This window comes from Falco peregrinus, chromosome 4 (assembly GCF_023634155.1).
Source record: "Falco peregrinus isolate bFalPer1 chromosome 4, bFalPer1.pri, whole genome shotgun sequence".
Taxonomy (NCBI): Eukaryota; Metazoa; Chordata; class Aves; order Falconiformes; family Falconidae; genus Falco; species Falco peregrinus.
Genome location: NC_073724.1, coordinates 65817216 through 65824663, shown reverse-complemented (window position 1 = coordinate 65824663; position 7448 = coordinate 65817216). Strand labels below are relative to the sequence as shown.

At 40.5% G+C, this 7448-nt stretch overlaps 1 long non-coding RNA gene across 1 annotated transcript; it reads right to left on the bottom strand.

Annotated features, from left to right (window-relative positions):
• Positions 1-2148: 2148 nt before the first annotated feature.
• LOC114012497 (uncharacterized) lies at positions 2149-6770 on the bottom strand. Its single transcript, XR_003554975.2, has 3 exons — positions 6497-6770; positions 4701-4873; positions 2149-3992 (listed from the first exon to the last, which is right to left on the bottom strand). It is a non-coding gene; the product is annotated as an uncharacterized LOC114012497 (long non-coding RNA).
• Between the last annotated feature and the right edge of the window lie 678 nt (positions 6771-7448).

Sequence of the window (7448 nt, the reverse complement as noted above, 5' to 3'; positions counted from 1 at the left end):
TAAATTTGAGTTGATAGATGGGGGAGAGAGGCTCTTCCACCAGTAAATGTTACAAGCGGTAGTTCAGTTGGACATAGAATAGTTTCAGTTGCTCTGTGACTTTAGCTTCCATTAATCACAGCAAAAGCCTCCACCTCAGGTTGTCAGTATAAAGCCGCTCTTAACACCCAGGGAACTTTCTTTCCACTTTCTGCAGTCAGTGAGATATAGTGATAATAAATGCAGCGAGGAGCTAGACTCCATGTCCTTACATGCCCTTCCATTTATCCAATCCAGCATCTGCCTATTTGAACGAGTGCATCAGATACAGGCAGCGTGCCAGCTATTAAAATGTTACACCTACCGCCACGGAGCTGAATTGTACATTTTGTTTTTCCCTTGTCCTTGAAAAGGACTCACTCCTGAAGTAAGAGGAGTGTGCTTAATGGCTCCTTCTCTTATATTCCCTGTTTACCCAGCTATCTGTTCCCTGATTTGGTACTTTGTATTCTCTTCTCTCCATGCTATTCTAGGGAACATTAAATATCATTGTGCAAGAAAAGTCATTTAAGAAAGAAACTTTGCCAACTTTATGGAAAACTGATTTCAAAATCCATTTCTACTCTGACGAAGCATGCAAATCAAGTATTATGGGGGGGGGGAAGTATTATTATAAGAGTTCCTTTTTTAAAATCAGGATGTTTTTGTTCTTAGGAGCTGACTTGACATAACTTCAGCTGGGGGTCCCTGTGAGGTGGGCAGAAGCCAGAAAACACTGAGGTTTCAATAAACTGACATTTTCTTACTGGGGGAAAAAAAAGGCAAACAATGACCCTCAGCTTTTTCTCCGTTGTTCTAAAGCAACTCAGGATTTGAGAATAGCTATGTTCAGTAGATTAAGTATTGAAGGCCTACGGGACAGACCTTTTTGTCCTGGAAATATTGATTTAAGGGAAAATATTACCAGATTTACTATGTGAAGACCTTTGCCTAATCACAGAACTGGGTGAAGATCCTTATTCTCAATTACATTGCTTTAGCTCTAGGCATCATTTCATCCAGAAGAGAAATTACTGGAATAAAGGTTAAACATCCAAATCAGAAATATTATTGCCTGTGTTCTTTGATGTTTGAAATGGTAATAGAACAAATTGAACATTAACCTAGTAGGACCAAGGCATCTCTATTTGCATGGTTTTGACATCTGAGTTGGGCAATAACTTCTCCATGCTGAAATTATGCAACGGTGGTTAGTAAGTCTTTCATTTCCCCAAGCATTTGTGCACAGATTACATCCGCATATTGTATTTTATTATGACCCATTAAAATGCTAATCGACAAAAGTATGCTATCATAGTTCCAGGAGAGATCTACACCATTAAATGGGTCTCCGTTTTGATACCTTTCTCATAGCCGGCACAACACATCATCAGCTTGCTTTCTAAGTCTATGAACAAGGTTTGCTTTATGCATTGCCAGTCTCTCTGTACCTGTTTTGTGCAAGTCCTCTCCTGAATTCTTTCTGGTTTCCTAACCTTCTCTCCTGACACCCCCAACCTGTTCTCAAGGTAAAATCTCTGTGTCATGGTTAAGGTACTCCCATGAGAGCCAGCTCCTCTGCTGCGCCATTCCTGCATTTCACCTACCTACTACAGTCCCCATATTTTTCTCTCTGCTCGCATAAAATCTTTGACTGCTGCTTTTCCCCGTCAATTCCAGATCTGCTTGCTTGTTGTTGTATTCTCTCTTCCTATCTAACTCTTCTCTTCAATCCTGTCCTATGCAGCTATTTGTGTTCACTACAAAGTACTTCCACACCTATGTTTTTTATCAGGACATGCTTTCACCATCCGTAAATTCTGAAAACCAAGATATTAAATAGACCAAATAGTACATTGTCCTTACAGCTGACAGGACACTTACCTTCTCCCTTAAAACTTTTAGGTAACGATAACTTTACATCAGCAGAATTTCCACTTTACTGAATCTTAGCTACTCTGATGCTAGAATTAGATTCTGGGAAACTATTACTTCTCAGCAGACATATGCTTATCCTGTTCCCCTGTTTTCTACCACTGACCATACTTTGACATTATATTGATGATTTTCCTTGCCACCCAGACTATTGTAAAATTCCATCCCTAAGTTAAAATTTCTCAAAATTAACTTCTATTTCTCAAACATTTATATTAAAATCTAGAATTTGAATCCAAATATGCAAAGATCTAGAATATGAATCCAGATATTCAAAGATATTTCCTTTTGCTTAGCAGAAATTTTTGAGAAGGAATGCCCAGTTTTCATTCAGAGTTGTAGTCTCCCTCTTTCAAAGATGCCACTATACTGGCAGGAGGAGTCATTCTTGTCTTTCAGCTCCATCAAAGCAATTATTTCCCCTTCTCTTGGACTTTGTATCAACTTTCTTCTTTGTGTCACTGCCTTAATTTTTTGTGTCCCTGGAGCCTGGAGCTACTGCGGCAGGATCTGTGGACTTCTCTGTGGTTTAATTTGAACATTGAGTTACACGAACTTTGGCCATGGCTTTAGGAAGTGCCAGGTTTATCTGGCATGGACAGTAAAAGCAAACAATGATGACAGTGAGAAATGAGAACGTTGGCCCAGGTAAAAGAATTACTTTTACTCTCACCTGATAACAGAGCCATAACTGGGATTAGCTGAATCTGGGATTACCATGATTTAGTGTAGATAGTTGTGACTGAAGAAGGTTGAGGCATTCTGGCTGCTTTCAAAATAAATATGTTGATCATCTGCTCTCATTGGCTCCCACTCCAGTTGGCTGACTTGAGTTTTTTAAAAGTAGCATGTCTGTTTGTTACGCACCTGGTGTAATTCTATTTTTGCGCTACTATGAGGCATTTTATCAAGTACATAAATCATGCTGAGTACTGCAGTATTTTGAGCATGTGTATGTGCATGTAATTCTAACACATAGCCTCAAAGAAAAACCTTTGTCAGAATTATAGATCGCTAGATATTCATTACTCACCATTGTTTGGATTTCTGTCCAAAACATTTTATTATCCTTTTAGTCTGATAGCAGTTTTCTAGACCATTGTGCAAGCTTTAGTGTTACTTAGCAGTTAATCTCACCCAAAAATGGAATAACAGGCTTCTTTGTCTACTCAAATTCACACTATTTGCTGTTCAATCCAATCAAAGAAAAATAAACACCATTCATTTTTATCCTACTACTTTTCCTTCCGCTGTGCTCTCTAAATACTAAGAGTCCATACATACCAGTGGAAAATGAAAATACCCACACGCAGAAGAAGTTAAATTCCAGTCTGAAACAACTTGTGATAGGAAATAATAATATCCATTAAGAGAAAGTGAGAGAAACTCTAGCATGTTCTGTGGATGTTTTGAAGGTCTGGCTGGCATCCATGGATGCTCAGATGTTGCTGTGATGAAGACTTTCAGAAATGAGTAGACAGATAAAAACCAGCACCTATCTCGTCCTTTTTTGTCGTTGTTGTTGAAGCTTTGTATGTATGTGATTTACTTCTCAAGCAACCAACATGTAACGTGGCTCCTCTTAAAATAACGGTGACTTTAGGCAAGCAGTTTTCTGAGTGCATTACAGGATAAACTTTCTGTTCCTTTTCTGGGAAAGTGATTATTTAAAGCCATCAATATCTCTTTCCAATCCCCTACTTCCATGCCTTTCAATTGAAGATACCTAAGTAGAATTCTAATTCTTTCTTCCCTCTACAGAGAATAAAATGTAATAGCCCATGGCTTCAGAGATAAATGTGTTTTTGTTGCTGTTGCCATGTTTTGGTCTCTTGTATCATCCTTGTTTGGTTTTGGTTTTTTTCTCCTTCCTTAGCTTAATTCCCTATTCTCTTGTAGATTTGTATTTCAGATTTTAGCCAGCGGCATAAAGTGCTTCTCAGAGAGCCTCTTGAAACTTCTCAGTCCATTCCATGAAATCAGCGTGAATGTTTTTGTCTCATGGGACTCCTAGAATAGATAAAAGCCTGCAAGGGCATCTACAAAGTGAAAAACCACAAAAAGACAAAATAAAGTCAAGTTGACTACAAGTCAGCCTGCCTTTTTACCATGGGTGAGAAAGACCCTCCTCTTATCTCAGAATCAAGGCCTCAGCCCAGCTTTCACTGAAGACAGTGGAATCCTTTCCCTGGACTTGAGTCAGAGCTGCATCAATCCCCAGCACTCTTCTACAGTACTCAGCATTAAAGCAAGCACCTTAATCAGGCCCTGGCAATACCCCAAATCACTGTTTTCTTCCCAGGCTAAGCAACTGTCTGGCAATGTTTTGCACTTGTATGTTTCTTTAAGGCTTTTATCACTTTATCAAAGCTTTAAGAGTACAGGTTATATTCCTCAAGATGCCATATGCACACGCACCATGCAGCCTAACTTTCACTAAAAGTCATTTGGACTTTTCAATCAGGTTAATGCAGAAGAAAAAAAAACTTCCTGTGTCTTTGAGGTACGATTTACAAACAGTATTACTCCTTTTTTTTCTTTTCAGTCTTTTTGTGGACCTAAGTCACACTCTTGCCGTCTTGTACCACTCCATTAGGGCAAGATGAACCTCAAATTAATCTGGCCTTTTAGGATCTGTCTCGTTCTGTGGGATCCACCGTATACACAAGGAATACCAAACAGCAGCCATTTACTGTTAATATAGAAAACAGAACTAAAATTTATTCTCATTATTAAATAAAACTTACCAGCATTATTTACATGCCTGTAAACAAAGCCTTTCATAAACAGATCATCAGCTTTTCACATCCCTGAGTGTAGTGTCCATAGGCCATGACATACAGAGGTAATCCAGCTAACTCTAAGTTAGGTTTTGGCAGAAGTTCAGCTACTTCAGTATCAGCTGGGAGCCTTTGAGGATCTGGTCATAGAGAATATGGAATAGACAAAAGCATTCCAGAACAATATACATTTTAATACTACTGTTCCCCTCCCCTTGACCTAGAAAATCCTATAATGACCCTTCTTGGTTGCTTAACAGCACTTTTGTTCACACATCACCATGACCTGCGCATGAAGGCTTCCTCATTGTGTTCACTTCAGGAGTCCTAAGTTGCAGATGACAACGGGATGCTCTGGGAAAGGTGCATGTAACTTCGCCAGCTGCAATAAATTCTGTAAGGAGCCTGGGCAGTGGCTAAAGACATCTTGGAGCAATAGTGGATAACAGAAATCCCAGGGAGGGAATTTATCTTTTGAGAGCTTTCTGAAAAAAATTATGCTCTCTCATTTTAGCCACTTAATTGAAATACTTGACTGAGAATGCAGATTCTTAACATTTCCTGTAACGGCATCCTCAGAAAGGGGTTCGTATCTCAATAGGGCAAAACAGACACTTCTAGAGGGCTGTTTCCACTTTCCCCCCCAGGGCCCATGGCTGACTAAGCTTTCAGTGGAGGCACCTCATTTAGATGCCTTCAACTAGTTGGTGTGACCCTTCCTGAGTGTGGCATATGCAGGAAGCAACTTAGATATTGAATGAGAATTTGCAGGATATCTAGGACAAACTTCTGCTCTCTTTCAGTAAACTGCAGCTGGGTCTCCAAACAGAGGAGAATGAAGCTTCCGTCACCCATTCCCTATACCAAGTGATGGAGAAACAGTTTTGCTGCACACAGGAGTAAATTAATATCCTATCTGGCCCTGCCTAGTTCAAAACATTTTGCTATTTAAAACTTGTGCAACAACTACCACATGCACATTCAGCAAAATAGAAAAACCTGGAAAGAACGTGCCTGTGGAGGAGATAGGGATTGTTTACGTACCTGTGTACACACAGTTTTGTATACTACAACTGTCTGTCATTCCTGCAGGAAAAGTGGCTCACCATTTGTGCTCAGCAAACATAGTGCTTCAGAAGCAAAACCCAAAGAGTATTTGTCTTTTTCATTTCATGGGACATCGGATAAAGGAACTATGTAACGTACTGTGTAGTGTACAGGACCTAAATATTTTCTGTCTTCTTGTGTCACGCTTTTTGTCAGCCATTCAGTGAGTTCCAACAGTCTGAAATTCCTCTGACAGAAACTTCCCTGTTCCCCTGCCCTTTCTCCCAGTTTGACAGATATATAAATCTTTTCAAAATAGCAGCTCTCTCCCCTCCAGACTCTCTTCCTGTGATACCATAATTATAAAAATAAATACATAGATCAGGAAGCCCTAAATTCAGCTGTCTTTTGCTCTGTAAAACTAAGAAGGCAACATTTTAGCTTTCACCATGCCCAGGGCTTCCAGAACCTTCCTAGCAATCATGAATCTGTTCCAATTACTTTAATTATAGCTGTTTAACCTTTGAAGACCTCACACAAGGAACTGACAAACTACTTTCAGCAGCAAATTAACTATATTTTCAGCTCTTTAGCGGCCCTTATCTCAGAGGTTAGTAAACACTTTCATGTTAAATGCAGGATATACACTTATTTAAAGATATGTAAGAAAGTTTTCAAAGTGGCTGTTTTCAATGGAATTTAAGTGATGTACTTACCGGATGTTTCTGAAATCCTGAAAATTCCTAGTAGCGAAGTCTGGAAAACCTGGTGCTGCCTCTGTACTCTAGCTTTGGCTGAACACCCTGCTGCCAGGATTTTTATCCAGCCAGCTGTTGCTTGAGCCACACTGAGCCAAGGCTGAGGTCCTGTCCCAGCCTTGGCCCATCCCCAGAGAGGTGACCAAAGCTTGGGGCTGGGGCTTCCCTGGTGCACCCCAGATGCCCTGCTCCTGGCTGGGGCTGTGAGACAGCCTTGGCTAGTGAGCCCCTGCTCTGCCACCCACCTAGCCCAGGGGACCACCTCCACTCCCATCACCCCAGCCCCAGGGAGCAGCCAGTCCTCCCCTTCTGGGGAGGGGCATTATCTCTGCATAGTCGATGTCAAAATACACCCTGGTTGTCTTGGACACATAGAGACAAAACCAACCTCACTTGCATTACTTCTAGAGGATTTCCTCCAGCATACTCCTTTCCACAGAGCTACTGCACGGTATATGCAGTCGCCAGCTATCATTGCTCCCTAGCAGGTCCAAACGATGCAAATCAGAATCACAGTACTACTTACACTGAGAATTATATTAATTTATAGGCAATGAGATATATACTAAATGTGTTGAGCTAACTGCTGAACATGGCAGGGCTATCTCATCCATGAGTACCAATGATCTCATTCGACTTGGCCATTTCACCTCCATAAAAAGCACAGCCAATTCATCTGGTTAAATGGGCACCGAAAATCAGCTGTCTTGGAGATGACACTGCTATGATAATCTGTGAATTTTCACCAGATTCTGTTGTTCAAAAGCCCAAGAGTAAAATGTCATTAAACGGCATCATTTTATCATTTTGCATAGTATGGGGGTTTAGTGGACCTAGGATTTTGTATCAAAAGTGCTTTGTATTTTGATGAGCTGCACAGCTGGAATAAATAGACGTAGAGAGTACCAGG